This window comes from Manis pentadactyla, chromosome 16 (assembly GCF_030020395.1).
Source record: "Manis pentadactyla isolate mManPen7 chromosome 16, mManPen7.hap1, whole genome shotgun sequence".
In the NCBI taxonomy this organism is placed as follows: Eukaryota; Metazoa; Chordata; class Mammalia; order Pholidota; family Manidae; genus Manis; species Manis pentadactyla.
Window position 1 is genome coordinate 53,157,904 of NC_080034.1, and position 23,361 is coordinate 53,181,264.

Consider the following 23,361-nt stretch of genomic DNA (forward strand, 5'->3'; position numbering starts at 1 on the left):
TTTGGATTGTAACACTGTTCATAATATAAGTGAACTTTTCTCAGGCTTATGCTATATTTCACACAAAAGTGAGGTGTGGGGAATTAGCCATCTTTGTCAAAGACTAATTTAAAACATAGGAGCATATGTCAAAGATTAACTTAGCTCACTAATTATGATGGTAAAGAATTTGAAAGGCTGTTTTATATAATCAGTGTAAAAAAACGCTAGAACAGTTTACAAGTTTAGGTGCAAAACTGGTTAATATTCTACAAAACATTAAAACCATAACCTCTGGGGCAATTTTTTTTTCTATTGGACAAATCATTTGCATCTCTAATCACTGTCATTTACTAAGAACACATTATATACTAGTGTTTGAGAGAGGGAAGATGGTTAAGAAGACAGATACTCCAGCCAAGTTCATCTTGGGTCCACCTGTGGTCTATTAAACTGTTACAGGGAGTCCAGACCATGTCATTTAAATATTGTTGCCATGGGCCTGTGGGTGAAGAGACCAGTTCTCACCAAAAGGAAGCAGTGTGAGTTGGTTAGATGCTCTACGTGAGCATGAAGACCACTGTACCGAGGCTATGGAGTCTGGATTGTGTGTTGAGAGCAGTGGAGGACCTTTGAAGATATAACTGGTGTGACTCGTTATCCAGTTCTTAGTGCCGTCCTGTACTCCCACTATATCCTCAGGGGGAATGCTTCTGGATAAGAGCAAGAAAGAACTCTTCCAAAGCCTTAATCTCCCTGTCAAAAGATCAGGTTCCCTTGGAGTTTATGAAAGCCTTGGGTAGGGGAGGCCCTATCTGAATTAGATAAGGTCCTAGTTTAGAGGACTGACTGCAGGGGAGAGGTCTGCCTAGATGGGGAGTTAATGCTGTTCTGGGTACAGAGAATGTCAACACCACCCCCTCATTGCCTCCCCAGTAGTCACAGGCGCCCAGAAGGAGCTGTGTCCTGCTGTAATGAACCTTAGGGGCCAGGATGTCCACTTCACAATATTGTGCTCAGTGGTGGGGCTAAATGTTTATTTTTTAAGGTCACAGGGTAGAATCTACCATTTATGACTCTCCTGTCGCTTGCATTATTTTTTTCCTAATATTTAAGCTATCAGATACTGTCATGATATGTAAAAAGTATATTACATTCAGTCATGAGGAACTATTATGACACCATTGTCCAATTAGCAGTGCAAACTAGGAACCTGAAAGCATCCTGGTCTCTCTGTGTCTGACTCCTCACTTCTGTGAGTTGCCAAGTCCCAGTGATTTTTGTCTCTTAAATAGTTTGTCTTTTTTTTTTTTTTATCCTTTTCCCTCTACCACTGGCTTAATTTAGGCCCTCATCATGTTTGGGTCACTGTTACTTGGACTATCAGTATTTAGGTTGCTGTAACAGCCACTTACAGTTTTGCTGGCTTGAACCCCACATTGCAGTCCATTCTGTACTTGTTCCCTGACTGATCTCCATAAATTATAAACCTGACACTACACAGAATTCTCCCTTAATCATCCCCTGTGATTATAAACCTTGTAGTGGGACACCTTTGCCTTCCTAACAAATCCAAACTTCTTAGCCCTCAAGCGCCTACTTGCCCATTCATCACTTATCAGCCCCACACTTGGACTTTCTGTTTCAGATGAACTTGGGATGTCCTCAGTCCAGGAAGTCTCCTCTGACCCTACACTAGGCATGTTCTCTCCTGCTGAGCTCCTGTCACTCCCCAGGTCTCCTCTTCCTCTTAGCACCTGTGTTACCACTATGTGTCTGGTTAGTAATTTGTCTCATTACTTACCAACTGCACACCCTGGGGAGAATTCTTCCCAGGAAACCTCGTTTCCCATCTCCTGATACACTGCTGCCACTAAATACTCTGAATGCATGTTGAATGGTGGATGAGCCATTCTACCTACTCCATGTCTTTCCATATTCGGTAATAAATTGTGAGTGAATTGCTATCTTTTTATTAAGTTGCCAGAAGGAATTAACATAAGTATTTTTGTGCTTTGAAATATTTCTTTTTAAATGAATGGTAACTTGAGAAATATTTGACTATTCCCAGGTTCCTGCACTAAAATGAACTAGAAAAAGTGGTACCAAGGAAACCACGGTATTATTTAACTCTATAATTTCTGGAGTGGAAATACATTACATCTTCTGTTAATCATTAAAGATTATTAGTCCATGTTCTGTGTTTTGTATTATAATTATTTCCTGCTTAAATTCGGTGACATTGCTTGAGATCGGTTAAATCTGTGCTATTATTCTTCTTCTTTACCCAAATAATCCTCTTTTTTTTTCTTAGGTTTTGTATCATCCTCCTACACAGTCTTAGATATTCATAACATAAATATCATAAACAGTATCCTGGGATCTTATATGCTTTCGAGTGTTCTTTCTTTTTCCCAATTGTTAGAATTTAGAGAAGAAAGACATTTCAGAAGCAAACATTTGACTCTCTGTATCACCTCTGCCTTACTCCTACATGTGTATGATTTGTTCATTTCCCCAAAATTGGCTTTTCCACTTATTTTTTGTGTGTTGCACATTCAGCCAACCTTGTACTCAAGGATTACTTTTCACCTCCTCTATCCTGTTCCATCTGGTCTCATCCTTTGAGAATGATTGGAACTTATAGCCATTATTGTTTAAGAAGTGGGTGTTTTTTCTACAGTCATTCCAGTTTTTTTTTTACACCAAAGCTTAACTTTCAACCTGTCAAAGTACATAGAATTAGAACAATGGCTACAACAAAAAGTGAACCAAAGAAAGTCACAAAAAGAATCATAAGCTATGTATTCAACACAGTGTTACATAACACACATTGGTTCCAGGGCTGAGAAGGATGTCAGAGAATGGCATCCGCAGTTGCTGGAGCTGGTGGCATCCTTGTTAACTAACAAAGGTGACCTGGCCTCTCTTTTCTGTATAAGAAAGAAGTAAATTAAAAGTTCAATTCATAAATCACCAAATTAAGACTTCAAAAAGACATAGTTAATCCTCATTATCCTCAGAGTATCTGAGAATTCAACTACTTGCTAAAACTTATTTGTGACCTCAAAAACTACTCCCAGGGTGTGCAGTTATTTGCAGACATGCAGAGCATCAAAAAGTTTGAGTCTTTCTCTCTGTCTGCATGTTCCCAGCTGAGGTTGAACAAAAGAAGATGCTCTGCCTTGTTCTAGTTCTCATACTGTTGACAAGTGTTCTTTATATGATCTATTTAGTACTATGTTTTCCACATATTTTTTTTGTTAGTTGGTTGGTGATTTCAATGTTTAAAATGGCCTCCAAGTTCAGTGCTGAAGTGCTGTCTAGCACACCTAAATGCAAAAGGCTATGATGTGCCTTATGGAGAAAATATGTCTGTTAAATAAGTGCCATTCAGGCATGTACAGTGCTGTTGGTTTGAATTTGATCTTAATGAGTCAACAATGTATGTCAAGTATGTCTTTAAACAGAAACACACATAAAACAAGGTTATGTATTGATTAGTTGGTGACAGTGCTGTGACCAGAGGCTTGCAGGAACCTACCTGTGTGTTTTTCCTAAGAGCAATGTGGTTCAGTACTCACTAATTCAATGTTCATAGTGACTTTAGAGAATCTAACTTCCACCATGAATAACGAGAATTAATTGTAGGTGTAGCTTCTTAGCTTGTACATTTGACCTTTGAACAACGTGGGTTTGACTGCAGTGGTCCATTTATACGCAGGTTTTTTTCAATAAATATATTGGTAAATTTTTAGGAGATTTGCAACAATTTGAAAAATTTTCTTTGGCCCACTTTATGGTAATAATGCAGTGTCTGATCCACATAACATACAAGATACATGTTAATTCACTGCTTAATTGGTAAGGTTTCTGATCAACAGTAGGCTATTAGTAGTCAGATTTTAGGGAGTCAGAGTAATATATGTTGCCTGCATTGGGGTTTGTACCTCTAACCCCTGTGTTGTTCAAATGTCAACTGTATATCATTATATTTAAAGTTGGTTTCTTGTAGACAGTATATAGGTGTTTTTTGTTTAAATCCAATATGTCAATTTTGTTTTTTAAATGGTGTGTTTCAATCATTTACACTTAATGTGATTACTACTATGGTTGAGTGGGACCTACCATTTTGTTACTTTTGTTTTTCTCTTCCCCTTTCTGCCTTCTTATGAATATTTTTTTAGGATTCCATTTTAATTTATCTGTTAGCTTTTTTTTTTTGTATTTTTGTAGTGCTGGTATTTTTGTATCTATATTTCTTTGTATTTTTTTTTCAGGAGTTGGTCTAGGGAATTCTAAAAGGCATGACTACATTTTCCCAGTCTACTTAGAATTAATATTTTACAGCTTAAGGTAAAATATAAAAGACTTGCAACCTTCTATGTTGCAATGTAGGCCTCTTTACCTCCTCCCTTATCTTATAGTTGTTATATGTATTACATTTATGCATGTTGATATATTTCCAGATAATGTTAAAGTTTTCAAACATATTTTAGAGAACTTAAGAAAATATCCTTTGACTAGATATTTACCATTTCTATTGTTTTTTTCTTCATACCTGAAGTTCCCAGTTCCCTTCTGGGAACATTTTCCTTTAGCCTTACTTCCATTAGCAATTTCTCTTAGAGCAGATAAACTGGCAATGAATGCTCTTTGTTTTCCTTCATCTGAGGATAACCTTATTTTGCCTTCATTCCTGAAGGATTTTTTTCACTTGATATAGAAACCTGAATTGACATTTCTTTCAGCACTTGAAAGATTTTGCTCCACTGCCTTTATGATTTCTGAGGAATAATCCTTAGTGTTCTCTAATATCTGTAGTAGGTGAATTGTTCCCCTATATGTAATTGATCATTTTGCTATGGCTGCTTTAACATTTTTTCTTTATCTTTGGTTTTCAGCAGTTTGGTTTTGATGTGTAAGCACCGTTTCCTTTTGCTTTTATCTTTTTTGGGGCTCAGTAAACTTCTTGAATCTATAAATTTATGTCTTTCACTGAATTTGAGGTGTTTTTTAGTCATATTTCTCCAAATATTATCTGTCACATACCTTACTCCTTTTCTTCAGGGATCCCAATGATATTGATATTGATCCACAGGTTCCAGTGACTGTTTATGTTTTAATCCATTTTTTGTCTGTTCTTCAGATTGAATAATTTCTATTGATTCAAATTCACTGACACTTCTCTGTCATCTCCATTTTGTTACTGAGCGTACCTGGTGTATTTTTTCCTGCCAGACATTTCTATATTTTTCAGTTCTAAAACTTCTATTTGGTTGTTTTTAATAGTTTCTCTGCTGACAACACCCATCTTTATTTTCATTTCAGAAGTCTCACATTTATCTCATGGAGGAAGATTATAATGTCTGCTTTAAATTATTGACTCCTGTTGGTTTTATTTCACACTGCCTCATGGGTTTGATCTTTTGCATTTGACTACTTGGATTTTCTCTGAGGCTTTGGGACTCCAGACTGTTTGCTGGCTTGCCCACTCTCATTGCCCAGCCCTGCACTGGGCAGTTCTGCTTTTGAGAATGCCATGTCAAAAGTGCCCTGGGACCTCAAGTGAGGCTATAAGATCTTTGCTGATTAGGTTAGGACCACTGATTCCTTCTTTGTTCCCTCCCAACAGTGTCTTTGATCATGTTGGACAATTTGAATTAAGTTAAAGTAAATGTATTCACTGATAGAAAAATCACAAGTCCAGTCCAGCCAATGTAGTACTTTGTTTATTACAATGTGATTATTATCTTGAGTAACTCCTTCCATTTCAAGCATCTTTGGAATTTCGTGGAGCAGAAATGTAGTGCACATGCCATACCTCCCAATATTTTCAGCCCCATTACAAATGCAGGGAGCTCTCATAAATCTAATTCTGTATCTTACAAAGACTCCATAGGTACTCAGGCTAGATGGAATTAATGTATCAGTGTTGCTGTCAATCACAGGATATTAAGATAGCATTTATTAACATGATTGGATATAAAAGTAATGATCTGGCATGGTCACCTTCTTCATTAAGATATTTCAGCATTTAGCAAGGCTGGAAAATTGATTGACTGATTGATTGATTCATTCTTCAGTCATTTCTTCAGCAGATACTTATTGGTCATTTATTATATGTCAGGCAGTAGTGGAAGACTGTTAGTGTGAGGCTGCTGCTTTTCTGCAGAGCCCTGGGTACCTATGGGCTGACTAGTTAGTTAAGGACAAGTTATGGAATGGCAGGTCTCTGCAATTTCTGTTGATACAAAGAAGAGATACTGAGATTCCAGAAGAGAGAGAAGGCATACATAGGGGAGGGAGGGTTTTTAAGGCTCATATCTACCGTATGACAACATTATCAATAAGAGTTCATTAACAAGTTTAGCAATAGTCATAGGCCACAATGTGCCACGTGCCTCATCAGAATAACCTTGGAGGTTGATACAGTTATTTTTGTTATTTGACAAATCAAAGTTTTGAAGCACAGAGAATCTAAATAGCTTGCCCATGTCTCAGAGTTAATAAGTGGCTATCTGATCTTGTAGCTTAAACTCTGAAACATGGTGTTCTCTCTGCTGATTATTCTTACAGTGATCAGAGGACCAAAAAAATGGATTATTGTGAGAACATACAGAGTTTCTGATGAGCAGTGCTTTTTATAAAAGTCAGAAAATATAATTACTGTGTCAAAAAATCAAATACCTTGTTATTTTAATCCAAATTAATCTAATCTATGTTAAATTGAATTTGGATAATGAATTTTACATAAATGGAAAAGAATTGCAAATTATAGAGGTGCGAGGAAAACTCAGGAAAATGTATTTAAGGTTCTAAAACCATTAGACATTAACATGGAAATTCTAATTTTCTTAAAGGGCACCAGTGAAATTAATGGATTGTAATTGTTGATTTTTTAAAATTGTAAAATACACTTTTATCTTTTTTTTTTTTTGTAGATAATTATTTTTTATTGAAGGGTAGTTGACACACGGTATTACATTCCATTAGTTTCAGGTGTACAACATAGTGATTCAACATTTATATACATGACAATTCTAGGTACCAGCTATCACCATACCAAGCTGTTACAATATCTTGACTATATTCATTACATCCCGGTTACTTATTATTTTAACATTGGAAGTGTGTACTTTTTTTTTTTTTTTGTGAGGGCATCTCTCATATTTATTGATCAAATGGTTGTTAACAACAATAAAATTCTGTATAGGGGAGTCAATGCTCAATGCACAATCATTACTCCACCCCAAGCCTAATTTTCGTCAGTCTCCAATCTTCTGAGGCATAACAAAGAAGTTCTTACATGGAGAACAAATTCTTACATAGTGAATAAGTTCTTACATGGTGAACAGTGCAAGGGCAGCCATCACAGAAACCTTCGCTTTTGCTCATGCATTATGAACTATAAACAGTCAGTTCAAATATGAATATTCATTTGATTTTTATACTTGATTTATATGTGGATACCACATTTCTCTCTTTATTATTATTATTTTTAATAAAATGCTGAAGTGGTAGGTAGATACAAGATAAAGGTAGAAAACATAGTTTAGTGTTGTAAGAGAGCAAATGTAGATGATCAAGTGTGTGTCTGTAGACTATGTGTTAATCCAAGCTAGACAAGGGCAATAAAGCATCCACGTATGCAGAAGATTTCTCTTAGAACGGGGGGTGAGGTTCTAAGCCTCACCTCTGTTGATCCCCAATTTCTCACCTGATGACCCCCCTGCTACTGTGCCTGTCTTAGGTTGTTCCTTCCTTGAGGAATCTTACCCGTCTCTGGCTAACCAGTCATCTTCCGGGGCCATACAGGGAAATGTAAAGTTGGTAAGTGAGAGAGAAGCCTTATTGTTTGAAATGGTTAGCTTTTTATTTCTTTGCATATTTATGCCCTGTAGCTTCTATGCCCAGCATTTGTCTTGAGGTGTCTTTACCACTTGGAAGAATTATGATACTCAGTAAATTTGATATGAGGCACGAATTCTATTTAAGGGTTGTAATTAGGAAGGAAGAAGAAAAGCTATAGAAGTAGCAGGCGGAAGAAAACATGGGAAGATTGATTATTTCTTTGACATATCTTCTTGTAGAGTAACTTCAGCATGTATAGGTTTTAAGCTACTACTTAAATTGCGTACACACATTAACATAATAGGAGTATAGTTAAATAACCAAAGCATACCTGTAATTACCAGCCATCTCCAGTGAAACCAAGAAAACCAGATAGGCACCTTAGGTATTTGTGAAAACTTATCTATGATATGGTGGATATTGTCCAACTGAACTTGAACAGTCTGAGAGAAATCAGACAAATTAAAACAACCCATTCCTGGGGAATGTTCACATCCCTTATGTTCTTTTAACAGTAAATAGTCTGTAGTTGTAAGATTTTGGAGCGCTACAATTTGCACTTCTCCTAATTCTTGATTGAGTTCCAACAGTATAGATCCAGTCAAATTTGTTGTTTTACTGTATGCACAGGCCAGCTTAGATATCTCCTTCCTCATTCCCATGGCAAGTACAGGAACTGGTGGGATGAGTGCATCTACAGCTGTAGCAGTGTGTGGATCTTTGTTGGGGTTTTTTGATGATCATCTTCTGGCATGAGTCTTCCAGAGAGTGCTGATGTTGGAAGTTCTTTTTCATATCGTATCTTAGTTCATTTTCGGAGTAGCCCAATTAGGCTTTGATCCTCTGTATAAACAGACCCTTTGCCTACACTTTTATATGCCCTTTATACTCTTGTGTAGAACTCATTGGAGGTTACCACACAGGAACTGCTTTTTTTTTTTTTTTTTTTTGGTATCACTAATCTACACTTACATGATGAATATTATGTTTACTAGGCTCTCCCCTATACCAGGTCCCCCCTATAAACCCCTTTACAGTCACTGTCCATCAGCATAGCAAAATGTTGTAGAATCACTACTTGCCTTCTCTGTGTTATACAGCCCTCCCTTTTCTCCCACCTCCCCATACATGCTAATCTTAATACCCCCCTAATTCTCCCCCCCACTTATCCCTCCCTACCCACCCATCCTCCCCAGTCCCTTTCCTTTTGGTACCTGTTAGTCCATTCTTGAGTTCTGTGATTCTGGTGCTGTTTTGTTCCCTCAGTTTTTCCTTTGTTCTTATATTCCACAGATAAGTGAAATCATTTGGTATTTCTCTTTCTCCACTTGGCTTGTTTCACTGAGCATAATACCCTCCAGCTCCATCCATGTTGCTGCAAATGGTTGGATTTGCCCTTTTCTTATGGTTGTGTAGTATTCCATTGTGTATATGTACCACATCTTCTTTATCCATTCATCTATCGATGGACATTTAGGTTGCTTCCAATTCTTGGCTATTGTAAGTAGTGCTGCGATAAACATAGGGGTGCACTGATCTTTCTCATACTTGATTGCTGCATTCTTAGGGTAAATTCCTAGGAGTGCAATTCCTGGGTCAAATGGTAGGTCTGTTTTGAGCATCTTGATATACCTCCATACTGCTTTCCACAATGGTTGAACTAACTTACATTCCCACCATCAGTGTAGGAGGGTTCCCCTTTCTCCACAGCCTCGCCAACATTTGTTGTTGTTTGTCTTTTGGATGGCAGCCATCCTTACTGGTGTGAGGTGATACCTCATTGTAGTTTTAATTTGCATTTCTCTGATAATTAGCGATGTGGAGCATCTTTTCATGTGTCTGTTGGCCATCTGTATTTCTTTTTTGGAGAACTGTCTGTTCAGTTCCTCTGCCCATTTTTTAATTGGGTTATTTGTTTTTTGTTTGTTGAGGCGTGTGAGCTCTTTATATATTCTGGACGTCAAGCCTTTATCGGATGTGTTATTTTCAAATATATTCTCCCATACTGTAGGGACCGTTTTTGTTCTATTGATGGTGTCTTTTGCTGTACAGAAGCTTTTCAGCTTAATATAGTCCCACTTACTCATTTTTGCTGTTGTTTTCCTTACCCGGGGAGATATGTTCAAGAAGAGGTCACTCATGTTTATGTCTAAGAGGTTTGTGCCTATGTTTTCTTCCAAGAATTTAATGGTTTCATGACTTACATTCAGGTCTTTGATCCATTTTGAGTTTACTTTTGTATATGGGGTTAGACAATGGTCCAGTTTCATTCTCCTACATGTAGCTGTCCAGTTTTGCCAGCACCATCTGTTGAAGAGACTGTCATTTCGCCATTGTATGTCCATGGCTCCTTTATCAAATATTAATTGACCATATATGTCTGGGTTAATGTCTGGATTCTCTAGTCTGTTCCATTGGTCTGTGGCTCTGCTCTTGTGCCAGTACCAAATTGTCTTGATTACTATGGCTTTATAGTAGAGCTTGAAGTTGGGGAGTGAGATCCCCCCTACTTTATTCTTCTTTCTCAGGATTGCTTTGGCTATTCGGGGTCTTTGGTGGTTCCATATGAATTTTTGAATTATTTGATCCAGTTCATTGAAGAATGTTGCTGGTAGTTTCATAGGGATTGCATCAAATCTGTGTATTGCTTTGGGCAGGATGGCCATTTTGACGATATTAATTCTTCCTAGCCACGAGCATGGGATGAGTTTCCATCTGTTAGTGTCCCCTTTAATTTCTCTTAAGAGTGACTTGTAGTTTTCCGAGTATAAGTCTTTCGTTTCCTTGGTTAGGTTTATTCCTAGGTATTTTTTTTTTTTTGATGCAATTGTGAATGGAGTTGCTTTCCTGGTTTCTCTTTCTGTTGGTTCATTGTTAGTATATAGGAAAGCCACAGATTTCTGTGTGTTGATTTTGTATCCTGCAACTTTGCTGTATTCCGATATCAGTTCTAGTAGTTTTGGGGTGGAGTCTTTAGGGTTTTTAATGTACAGTATCATGTCATCTGCAAATAGTGACAGTTTGACTTCTTCTTTACCAATCTGGATTCCTTGTATTTCTTTGTTTTGTCTGATTGCTGTGGCTAGGACCTCCAGTACTATGTTAAATAACAGTGGAGAGAGTGGGCATCCCTGTCTACTTCCCGATCTCAGAGGAAATGCTTTCAGCTTCTCGCTGTTCAATATAATGTTGGCTGTGGGTTTATCATAGATGGCCTTTATTATGTTGAGGTACTTGCCCTCTATTCCCATTTTGCTGAGAGTTTTTATCATGAATGGATGTTGAACTTTGTCAAATGCTTTTTCAGCATCTATGGAGATGATCATGTGGTTTTTGTCTTTCTTTTTGTTGATGTGGTGGATGATGTTGATGGACTTTCGAATGTTGTACCATCCTTGCATCCCTGGGATGAATCCCACTTGGTCATGGTGTATGATCCTTTTGATGTATTTTTGAATTCTGTTTGCTAATATTTTGTTGAGTATTTTTGCATCTACGTTCATCAGGGATATTGGTCTGTAGTTTTCTTCTTTGGTGGGGTCTTTGCCTGGTTTTGGTATTAGGGTGATGTTAGCTTCATAGAATGAGTTTGAGAGTATCCCCTCCTCTTCTATTTTTTGGAAAACTCTAAGGAGAATGGGTATTATGTCTTCCCTGTATGTCTGATAAAATTCCGAGGTAAATCCATCTGGCCCGGGGGTTTTGTTCTTTGGTATGTTTTTGATTACCGCTTCAATTTCGTTGCTGGTAATTGGTCTGTTTAGGTTTTCTATTTCTTTCTGGGTCAATCGTGGAAGGTTGTATTTTTCTAGGAAGTTGTCCATTTCTCCTAGGTTTCCCAGCTTGTTAGCATATAGGTTTTCATAGTATTCTCTAATAATTCTTTGTATTTCTGTGGGGTCCGTCGTGATTTTTCCTTTCTCGTTTCTGATACTGTTGATTTGTGTTGACTCTCTTTTCTTCTTAATAAGTCTGGCTAGAGGCTTATCTATTTGTTTATTTTCTCGAAGAACCAGCTCTTGGTTTCATTGATTTTTGCTATTGTTTTATTCTTCTCAATTTTATTTATTTCTTCTCTGATCTTTATTATGTCCCTCCGTCTGCTGACCTTAGGCCTCATCTATTTTTCTTTTTCCAATTTCGATAATTGTGACATTAGATCAGTCATTTGGGATTGTTCTCCCTTTCTTAAATATGCTTGGATTGCTATATACTTTCCTCTTAAGACTGCTTTTGCTGTGTCCCACAGAAGTTGGGGCTTAGTGTTGTTGTTGTCATTTGTTTCCATATATTGCTGGATCTCCATTTTGATTTGGTCATTGATCCATTGATTATTTAGGAGCGTGTTGTTAAGCCTCCATGTGTTTGTGAGCCTCTTTGCTTTATTTGTACATTTATTTCTAGTTTTATGCCTTTGTGGTCTGAAAAGTTGGTTGGTAGGATTTCAATCTTTTGAAATTTACTGAGGCTCTTTTTGTAGCCTAGTATGTGGTCTATTCTGGAGAATGTTCCATGTGCACTTGAGAAGAATGTATATCCTGTTGCTTTTGGATGTAGAGTTCTATAGATGTCTATTAGGTCCATCTGCTCTACTGTGTTGTTCAGTGCTTCCGTGTCCTTACTTATTTTCTGCCCAGTGGATCTATCCTTTGGGGTGAGTGGTGTGTTGAAGTCTCCTTGAATGAATGCATTGCAGTCTATTTCCCCCTTTAGTTCTGTTAGTATTTGTTTCTCATATGCTGGTGCTCCTGTGTTGGGTGCATGTATATTTAGAATGGTTATATCCTCTTGTTGGACTGAGCCCTTTATCATTATGTAGTGTCCTTCTTTATCTCTTGTTACTTTCTTTGTTTTGAAGTCTATTTTGTCTGATATTAGTACTGCAACCCCTGCTTTCTTCTCGCTGTTGTTTGCTTGAAATATGTTTTTCCATCCCTTGACTTTTAGTCTGTACATGTCTTTGGGTTTGAGGTGAGTTTCTTGTAAGCAGCATATAGACGGATCTTCCTTTTTTATCCATTCTATTACTCTATGTCTTTTGATTGGTGCATTCAGCCCATTAACATTTAGGGTGACTATTGAAAGATATGTACTTATTGCCATTGCAGGTTTTAAATTTATGTTTACCAAAGGTTCAAGGTTAGCCTCTTTAGTATCTTACTGCCTAATTTAGCTCGCTTAGTGAGCTGTTGTATACACTGTCTGGAGATTCTTTTCTTCTCTCCCTTCTTATTCTTCCTCCTCGATTCTTCATATGTTGGGTATTTTGTGCTGTGCTCTTTGTAGGAGTGCTCCCATCTAGAGCAGTCCCAGTAAGATGTTCTGTAGAGGTGGTTTGTGGGAAGCAAATTCCCTCAGCTTTTGTTTGTCTGGAAATTGTTTAATCCCACTGTCATATTTGAATGATAGTCGTGCTGGATACAGTATCCTTGGTTCAAGGCCCTTCTGTTTCATTGTATTAAATATATCATGCCATTCTCTTCTGGCCTGTAGGGTTTCTGTTGAGAAGTCTGATGTTAGCCTGATGGGTTTTCCTTTATATGTGACCTTTTTCTCTCTAGCTGCCTTTAAAACTCTTTCCTTGTCCTTGATCTTTGCCATTTTAATTATTATGTGTCTTGGTGTTGTCCTCCTTGGATCCTTTCTGTTGGGGGTTCTTTGTATTTCCGTGGTCTGTTCGATTATTTCCTCCCCCAGTTTGGGGAAGTTTTTAGCAATTATTTCTTCTAAGATACTTTCCATGTCTTTTCCTCTCTCTTCTTCTTCTGGGACCCCTATAATACGGATATTGTTCCTTTTGGATTGGTCACACAGTTCTCTTAACATTGTTTCATTCCTGGAGATCCTTTTATCTCTCTCTATGTCAGCTTCTATGCGTTCCTGTTCTCTGGTTTCAATTCCATCAATGGCCTCTTGCATCCTATCCATTCTGCTTATAAACCCTTCCAGAGTTTGTTTCATTTCTGGGATCTCCTTTCTGGCATCTGTGATCTCCCTCCCGACTTCATCCCATTTCTCTTGCGTATTTCTCTGCATCTCTGTCAGCATGTTTATGATTCTTATTTTGAATTCTTTTTCAGGAAGACTGGTTAGGTCTGTCTCCTTCTCTGTTGTTGTCTCTGTGATCTTTGTCGGCCTGTAGCTTTGCCTTTTCATGGTGATAGTAATAGTTTGCAGAGCTGGGATGAGTGACAGCTAGAAGAACTTCCCTTCTTGTTGGTTTGTGGCCCTCCTCTCCTGGGAGAACAGTGACCTCTAGTAGCTTGTGCTGGGCAGCTGCACGCAGACAGGGTTTCTGCTTCCTGCCCGGCTACTATGGAGTTTATCTTCGCTGTTCCTGTGTGTGTGGCCTGGTTCGGGCCTCTGCTCCAAAGTGGTGGAGTCGCGTTGGAGGGGGAGCGGCCTGGAGGCTATTTATCTCCGTAAGGGGCCTCCCTGCTCCCTGCAGCCCAGGGTTTAGGGTGCCCAGAGATGCCCGGATTCCCTATGTCTGGATTAAGTGTCCCACCCTGCCCCTTTAAGACTTCCAAAAAGCACCCACCAAAACAAAACAACGACCACACACACACAAAAAAATTTAAGTTAAAAAAAAAAAAAAGTGGCCGCTCGTTTTTCTTTATTCTCCGGTGCCAGCCTCAGGCAACTGCTCACCGTTCTTGCTGCCCTGTTTCCCTAGTATTGGGGGCCCTATCCCTTTAAGACTTCCAAAAAGCGCTCGCCAAAACAAAACAGCAAAAAAAAAAAAAAAAATGGTCTCGCGCTTTTCTTGTGTCCTCCGGCACCCGGCCTCTGGTGCCCGCTCACTGTTCTTGCTGCCCTGTTTCCCGAGCATCCAGGGCCCCCTGCGCACGTACTGTGTCTGCACTCTGGCCCGGATGGCTGGGGCTCGGTGTTCGGCAGTCCTGTGCTCTGTCTCTCTACCGCTCTGCCTATTCTTCTCCCGCCGGGAGCTGGGGGGATGGGCGCTCTTCTCCCACCAGGCCGGGGCTTGTATCTTACCCCCTTCGCGAGGCGCTGGGTTCTCTCAGGTGCGGATGTGGTCTGGATATTGTCCTGTGTCCTCTGGTCTTTATTCTAGGAAGGGTTGTCTTTGTTATATTTTCATAGATATATGTGGTTTGGGGAGGAGATTTCTGCTGCTCTACTCATGCCACCATCGTCCGGCACTCCAATATTTATCTTTTAACCATTTAAAATTCACAGTTCAGTAGTGTTAAACAAGTTCACATTGTTGTACATACATCCAACCTGCAAAACTCTTTTCTTCTAGCAGACCTGAAATTCTATACCATTAAACATTAACTCACCATTCCTCCATACCCCCAGCCTCTGGTGCTGCTAGTTCTTTCTTTGACAATGGTAGGGACCTCAAATGAATAGAATCTACAGTATTTGTCTTCTTTGCAACTGTATTATTTCAGTCAACATAATGTCCTCAAGGTTCATCTGTGTTGTAGCCTGTGCTAGAATTTTCTTTTATAAGGCTAAGAATACTCCACTGCATGAATACATGTTGTGTTTATCCTTTATCTGTGGATGGACACTTGGGCTGCTCCTACCTTTTTTTGGCTGTTGTGAATAGTGTTGTTATAAATATAGGCATACTCTGCTTCCAGTTCTTTTGAGTAAATACCCAGTTGATTATTTTTAACTAATGTTCTTCAAATATTTGTGAGTCTCTTTCCCAGAAGATAAGCTACATATTGTAATAAGTGGGGAGAATAGGTAATTTCTGCCAATCTTCTGGAAAAAACTCTCTTGGTTTATAAATTGTATGAGCTAGCTTTCCATTTTCTCCCAGAAAAATAACTAAGAAATAATTGTTCTTCATTGAACCAATTGAGATAAGAGTGTTATGGTAACTAATCCCAATTCCCATAATTTCTGCCCCAGAGCAAGTCAAAGAGCTTTGAGTACCTCCCTGCTTTCGAGGATGTCCCACCAGTGTGAAGACATTCAGCTGGATAACATGGTACTCCCTTGGTTATCAACTCTCAGTTAAAGGAGGGCATGATCCCGACAACTGGAGTACTCCCTTCAGGCAGAGGTCTGGAAGCAGTGTGGACAATATCTGAATTTTGCCTAGCACTGCATTTCTTTGGGAATGAAGGGACCATAAAAACCCTTTGGGTCAGTCTCTGACCTCTGATATTCTGCAATTTCCATCTCTTCTCAATTGAAAGAATCAAAATTTGGTCTGAGAAGAGAGACCGCCTCCTTGTTGTGCATTGACAAATCTTTTTTTTCCTTTCCACAAAATGAGGATCAAGATCAACTTAATCTACATGACATATTTTTATTTGAATTAGAAAGGGTGACACAGCTGGGCACATGCCATCTCATGAACACATGACTTAGCCAGCACCTGGTTTGGCAAACCAGAATGGCTGGATTTCAGCCCCTACTTGTCCCTTTTCCAGGCCCTCTTAGGTAATGAATCTTGTACAACTGTGCTTGTTCCAAAGTACGCCGGTGGCCCTAAGGGCAGCTACACTGTGAGACTGAATAAATGTTTGTTCCCAACATCAAAACAAGCAAAGTCCTTGCATTTTGACTTAGCAAATATTAAGGAAATATTTGTATAGGCAAACTTAGTGGAGTTGGAGATGGGAGTTGCTGTTGTGGACTGGAAGGGTCAGGAAAGGCTTTAGGAATGTGCAAGAATGGAAACACGAGGAGTGGGGAAGATGCTCTATCTTCAGAAGATACTTAAGCTATATTAAGAGGCAGCACCCATACCACATGGCAGATAGCAGGGTTTTAGATCAGTAGTATGCACTATTGTAGGATATAACTACAGTATGCACTATTCATCTGTAAGAACTCCATAGAAGGTAGTGCTAAACTTATGTGTATTTCAGAGAATTCTACTATATATAATATCTACAAGGGAGTAAGGAACTCAGTAGGAGGGTATATTTTTAAAGAGAAAAATATTAGATAAAACATGAGATGATCTATAGGCTGTTTTGCCTTTTCTGTGACTGATTCTACTTATTTAAAGGCAGTAAATTCCTTCTTAAAGTTGCGGCTGACACACCAAAGGCCACAAATCTTTTTATTTGTAGCAGCAACTAATATGCGTAATTGTGGATTTCTAGGCAATTATTCCTTAAACTTTGTACTCACCTTTATTAATTGTCAGAAGACAAAAACTTCCTTGTTGCCGTTATACTTTTTTGAATTCACATTAAGTTCTTATTGCTGATCTGAAGCCCATTAAAAATACATACACATTTTATTCTGGATAGCTTTGTTCCTTCTTACTGAAATTTTCCACAGAAAAGTGCTTACTTTTTTTGATAAATTAGAGATTCTGAAAGTTTGGGTTCATTCCTTTAAGTCTTGAAGAGGTGCTTATTGAGCAGTTACCATGTGCCACTCTTGTCCTAGGCACCAGGGAGATGGTGATAAACCAGACAGGTAGGGTCATGCTTTTACGGTACTCACATCCCGGTGGAGGGAGGCAAAAAATAATAGGCAGATAGATAAAGTAATTTCACATATTAAATATTATTTATATAAAACAGCAGTGTGCTGATTTTAAAAGGTGCTGGGAGAGAGTTTGTCAAGAAAGATGTCTCTCAGAGGAGGTCATGTTTGAGTGGAAACCCAGATGATGACAAAAAGCTACACATGAATATCAGGGAAGACTGTTCTAAGGAGAGAGAACAAGTGCCAAAGCCCTGATGAAGGAGGAAGCTTGGTAAATTCAGGCAACAGAATGAAGACTAATGTGGCTTGAGTCTAGCAAGTTATTGGGAGAATGGACAAAGCTAAGGAGGAAGAACAGGAAATAACCAGATCATGTAGGACTTTGTAGGTTGTGTTTAGAGTTTGGATTTTATCCTAAGATTAGAAGGGAAGTCATTGGAAAATTTAAAGTAGAAAGATATTGTAACAAGACCAATCTGGCTGCAGAGTTGAAAAAAGGATTAGGGAGGGAAAGAATAGTTAGGCTGTCAATGTGGTAGTTCAGGTAAGAGATGAACTTGAACCAAAATGGATCAGTGAAGATGAAGAGGAGTAGGGATGGGGAACTTATAGGACTTTAGGTTGGATGAATGGATAGGGGATAAGTGGGAAGGTAAGAATCAAGGAAAATTTCTAGACATTTGGCTTGATAGAGGTGGTGGTACTGTTTAAGTAAAGCTGAAGACTAGGAGAGGAACAGTTGAGTAAAGAGGAAATAAAGTGTTTTGATACAGATAGAATAATATATATTAGGATAATGTAATGATTACAATATATAATGAGATACAACTGTTATAAAATGCACATTAGACTTAGAAATGGAGATGTTAACTTGCAGTTAAGATAATTACATTCAAGCAGAGTTCTTGAGCACCCAACTGTGCTTGGTACTGAGAAAGACCAAAGTGACCAGGACAGTGTCTCCACACTCAGCAGCTTCCCATCTACTCACTTTGAGATTCAGATAACTACCTAAGTTAACTTTTTGTATCAGAGAGGTTCTAGTTAACAGTTTTCTTTCAGTAAAAAACTGCATTATAGTATAGGAGATATCACTGATGCTCCTGCTGATTACAATTTGCAAGAAAGAAGCCTAAAGATTTTGAGAGAGATGCCTAGTGAACCAGGAAAATAGTAAGTAAGAAAGATAACACAGTGAAGACAATGAAAAGGGGGTGACTGTATACTCTTTTAAAAGAAGATGTGTTCATATCATAATAATGTAGGAAGGTCAATTTAGGTAGGAAAACATTTTAACTTGCTGAGGGATGAGTTAGGTTTAAGAAAGCAAAGTTTTAACTGAAATATGGCTTTCGTGGTTTGATAGAGTTGAACATTGGGAAATGCAAAGATTGAATATAGAAAGATTTATAAATGTAACAAGAATGTGGATAAGTAGGTGTAAATTACAAAGGAAACAAAGAATAGTATTACATGTGGAATTAATCGTTCTCATGCCCCAGTTGCACATGCTGACATACCAAAATTGTCCAGCCTTCCTCCTTACTGTCATCTGCTTGCATCCACCCTACTCCACCTTCCCTTTCCCATTACTGCCTCCATAAATTGGGTTATCAAAGTATTCCCCAACAGGCAATGATGGCGTATTTTTAACAAGGTTTGTAATAGGAAACATATATTAGGAAACATCCTGTATCTACTAATAAAAGATTTGATGTTGGGAGATTAAGATATTTTATATTGCTATAGTTACATTACATGTGGCTTAATAACACAGGTTGTTAGTATAGGGCAAGGAGGCCATTATTTACATTAGGTACTTGTTGTGGATCTGTGCTAGAATTGTACTATATATAAAAACTAGCCCAAGGACAGGCTTATGACAGGAAAGAAGAACAATCACATATGAACAGTCTGAATTTACAGTCAATGAAACTAGAAAAAGAAGAACAAATGAGGCCCAAAATCAGTAGAAGGAGGGACATAATAACAATTAGAGCAGAAACAAAATTGAGAAGACTAAACAATAGAAATAATCAGTGAAAGCAGAAGTTGGTTCTTCAAGAAAATAAACAAAATAGATAAACCCCTTGCCAGACTTATGAAGAAAAAGAGTCTACACATGTAAACAGAACCAGAAATGAAAAGGAAAAAACACTATGAACACCAAAGAAACACAAAGAATTATTAGAGAATACTATTAAGAATTAAGTGCTAACAAACAGGATAGCCTAGAAGAAATGGACAACTTTCCAAGGCTGACCCAGGAAGAAACAGAAAATCTGAGCAGACCAATTACCAGCAACAAAATTGAAATGGTAATAAAAAAACTACCTAAAAACAAAACCCCTTGGCCAAATGGCTTCATTGCTGAATTTTATCAAACATTTAGTGAAGACTTAATGCCCATCTTCCTCAAAGTTTTCCAAAAAGTAGAAGAGAAGGGAACACTTCCAAACTCATTCTATGAGGCCAGCACCACTCTAATACCAAAACCAGGCAAAGATACCACAAAAAATGAAAATTACAGACCAATATCCCTGATGAAAATACACACAAAAATACTCAAAATATTAGCAAACTGAATTAAAAAATACATCAAAAATATCATCCATCATGATCTAGTAGGATTTATTCCAGGGATGCAAGGATGGTGCAATATTTGAAAATCCATCAACAGGCACTACATCAACAAAAAGAAGGACAAAAACCACATGATTATCTCCATAGATGCTGAAAAAGCATTTGACAAAATTCAACATCCATTCATCCATTTTTTGTCTGGTTGATCTGCCTATTGGTGTGAATAGTGTGTTAATGCCTCCTAAAATGAATGTTTGCAATCTAGTTCCCTGTATAATTATGTTAGTATTTGTTTTACATATTTAGGTGTTCCTATATTGGGTACATAGATATTTATAATGATTATATTCTCTTATTGGACTGACCCCTTCATCATTATGTAATGTCCTTCTTTGTCTCTTACTACTTTGTTTTGAAACGGATTTTTGTCAGATATAAGTATTGTTAATCCTGCTTTTTTTCTCCCTATTATTTGCATAAAATATCTTTTTCCATCCCTTCACTTTTAGTCTGTGTATGTCTTTGGGTCTGACATGAGTCTCCTCTAGGCAGCATATAGATGGTTCTTATTTCTTCATCCATTCTGCCATTTTATGTCTTTTGATTGGTACATTCAGTCCATTTACATTTCTTTTTCTTCTTCCTCCTCCACACTTTATGTGTTTGATGTCATAATCTGCATTTCTTGTGTATCCCTTGACTGATTTTGTGTATAGTTGATCTTCTGTTTTAATTTCATACTTGCTTGGTAATTAATTGGTCTACCACCTTCACTGTGGGTTTATTTTCACCAGGTGAAAGCTATTTTAGGGATACTTCCATCTACAGCAGTGCCTTTAACATATCCTGTAAAACTGGCTTAATGGTGGTGAATTCCTTCAACTTTTGTTTTTTGGGAAATTATTTAATCCCTTCTTCAAGTTTAAGTGATAATCTTTCCAGGTAGAGGGTTCTTGGCTAGAGGTTCCTTCTGGCCTGGAAAGTTTCTGCTGCAAAGTCTGCTGATAGGCTGATGGGACTTTCTTTATAAGTAATCTTCCTTTCTTTCTATGGCTGCTTTCAGTGCTCTCTCCTTATCCTTGTTGTTGCCATTTAAATTATTATGTGCCTTGGTGTTGTCTTCCTGGAGTTCCTTTTGTTAGAGGCTCTCTGTACTTCCATGACCTGAATGTTTATATCCTTCCCAAGACTGGGGAAGTTTTCAACAATTATTTCCTCAAAGAGACTTTCTAACCCTTTTTCTCTCTTCTCCTTCTGGTATTCCTATTATGCAAATATTATTTCATTTGAATTGCTCACATAGCTCTTTTATAATTCTTTAATTTCTAGAGATCATTTTTTTCTCTTAGTTGAGTATCTCCTCTACTTACAGTAATCTACTTAAATCTTCCCATTGTATGGTTAATTTCAGTTACTGTATTCTTCAGTTCTGAGAGGCTCTTTTTCAGTCCTTCCGTCTCTTTGTTGAGGCCCTCCTTGAGTTCTTGAATATTTTTCTGTAAGTCAGTGAGCATGTTTATGACTTTTACTTTGAAATCTTTATTAAGAATATTGGTGATCTCCATTTCATTTAGCCCTCTTTCTGATGCTTGTCCTGTAGTTTTGTTTGGAACATATTCTTTTGCCCCCTCATTTTGTCAGGGTTTCTGTGTTTCTTCTTTTGAGTCAGATGGATGTGCTCTGCTCCCTGGCCTATAGAGTAAACAGCTTTATGAAGGAGGAAGCCTATGGAGTGCAGAAGCTCAAGACTCTTTACTCTCCAGTGCCTGGTTCTACTTTGCAGGATCCCCAGTTCTTGGTGTGCAGTTGGTGGGACCATCTTGCTGTCTGTCTTGTGTAGTGTCTGCACTGGCAGTTTACTCTAGCTGCCACCTTTGAGATCTGAACAGAAGCCTCTTCTGTGATTGCATTGGGCAGAGCCACCCTCTGCCTGCCCTGCAGCAATGGAGGGAATGTAGGATTAAGGGGGGGTGGATGGACTGATATGCAGCTCTGGGGCATGGCAGGATATGCACCACTGGGTTTGAACACCTTTGTGGAGGAAGGAGCTCTTGGGGCTGGCTTCTTCAGGCACTGCCCTGGTTGGGCTGAAAAGGGGCCAAAAAGCTGGAAGAGTCTCCTTCTTCCTGCCAGGCAACAAAATCTGACACTGCTGCTGGGTTGAATGGATTGGCTCACCAGAAGTAAACACAGGGTGGTGGCTCAGGGGTGAGTTGCCAGTTTGGAGCTTGGAGCATCTGGGGTGCCCAAGAGTTTCTGGCCTTTGGGGCTGAGGAATGGCTGGGGAGGTATTGTCAATGTGCCCTTTCTCCTGAGGAGAGCTCATTCCAACCCTCGCCCCTCCTGCACCGATCACACTGCTGGCAATTCTTTCAAACTGCTGCCTCTGCTTTGGATCTCAAGACTGGTAGAGCATGCCTGTCTTCCACTAGTGGCTGGAGTCTCAGCCTCCCACTTGTCCCTGGTGTCCAGCCCCACTAATCACCAGAGCCCAGTGTAATGTGGGCCCATAACAGATCTCGAAAGCCAGTGTGAAGGGCTCCTATCCCCTCCCCACTCCATTCCTCTCTTGCCTGTAGGCTGGGGTTGGTGGAGGGCTTGGGTCCCTCTTGATCATGGCTCTGCCACTTTACCATTTTCAGATTTAGTTGTGTTTGCTGTATTTTCTTCTTTTGTGTGTTTTTGGGATGAGCTTTCTGCCTTGCCTTCCAACTCTGCCATCTTTTTCTCTGAATACTTGACACATTATTGGTGGTTTGGCTGGGTAAGGAATTCCAAGTTAGAATTTATTTTCCTCAAATGTTGAACACATTGCTTTATTATCTTCTGGCTACCAGTATTACTATTAAGAATTCAAGCATAAAGGGGGAAAGATGGCAGCATGAGAAGTGAGGCATAAATCTCCTCCCCAAAACCACATATAATATGAATATAGAGCAAATACAAATAATCCTAAAAGAGTGATGAGAAATAAGATTGCACCAGCCAGCATACACCTGGGAAGAGAACATCTCGTGGAGAAGGGTAAAGTAACAAAGCCACAACCTGGTGGGACCTTAGCCCTCTCCCCACCCCAGCTCACTGTTCAGAGGAAGAGAAACAGAGCAGGGAGGGAATAGAAGCCCAATACCCAGCCCTGGAGATCTAATCTGGAGCACAAACCCACATTGCATGGTGCTGTGGAGATTAAAGGGATTGAAAAGTAAAGTGAGAGACTGAGATTCCAGCCACTTGTGGAGAACAGGTTCCCACAACCAGCTGCTCTGGGACAAAAGAAAGGTGGATGCTTTGAAAGACTTCCCAACAGTTAGAGGGCTGCTAAAGGGACAAGGGTTACACAGAGCTTGCTGCTCAGGAGAAGGAAGAGGTGGAACAAATCGTCTCAGCACACTCAGCCCAGCAGGTTGGAAACTTTCAGGAGGTTTAGGTGCTCCATCCCCCTGGCTGGCAGCGCAGCACTGAGGCTCCCCACTGCAATAAGCAGCCTGCTGCTCTTTCCTCCCAGCCAGC

At 38.9% G+C, this 23,361-nt stretch overlaps 1 long non-coding RNA gene across 2 annotated transcripts in view; it reads left to right on the forward strand.

Annotated features, from left to right (window-relative positions):
- The window catches only part of LOC130681198 (uncharacterized), a 59,618-nt gene that overhangs the window by 1,539 nt on the left and 34,718 nt on the right, over nt 1–23,361 (forward strand). The gene's annotated exons all lie outside the window — the stretch shown is intronic.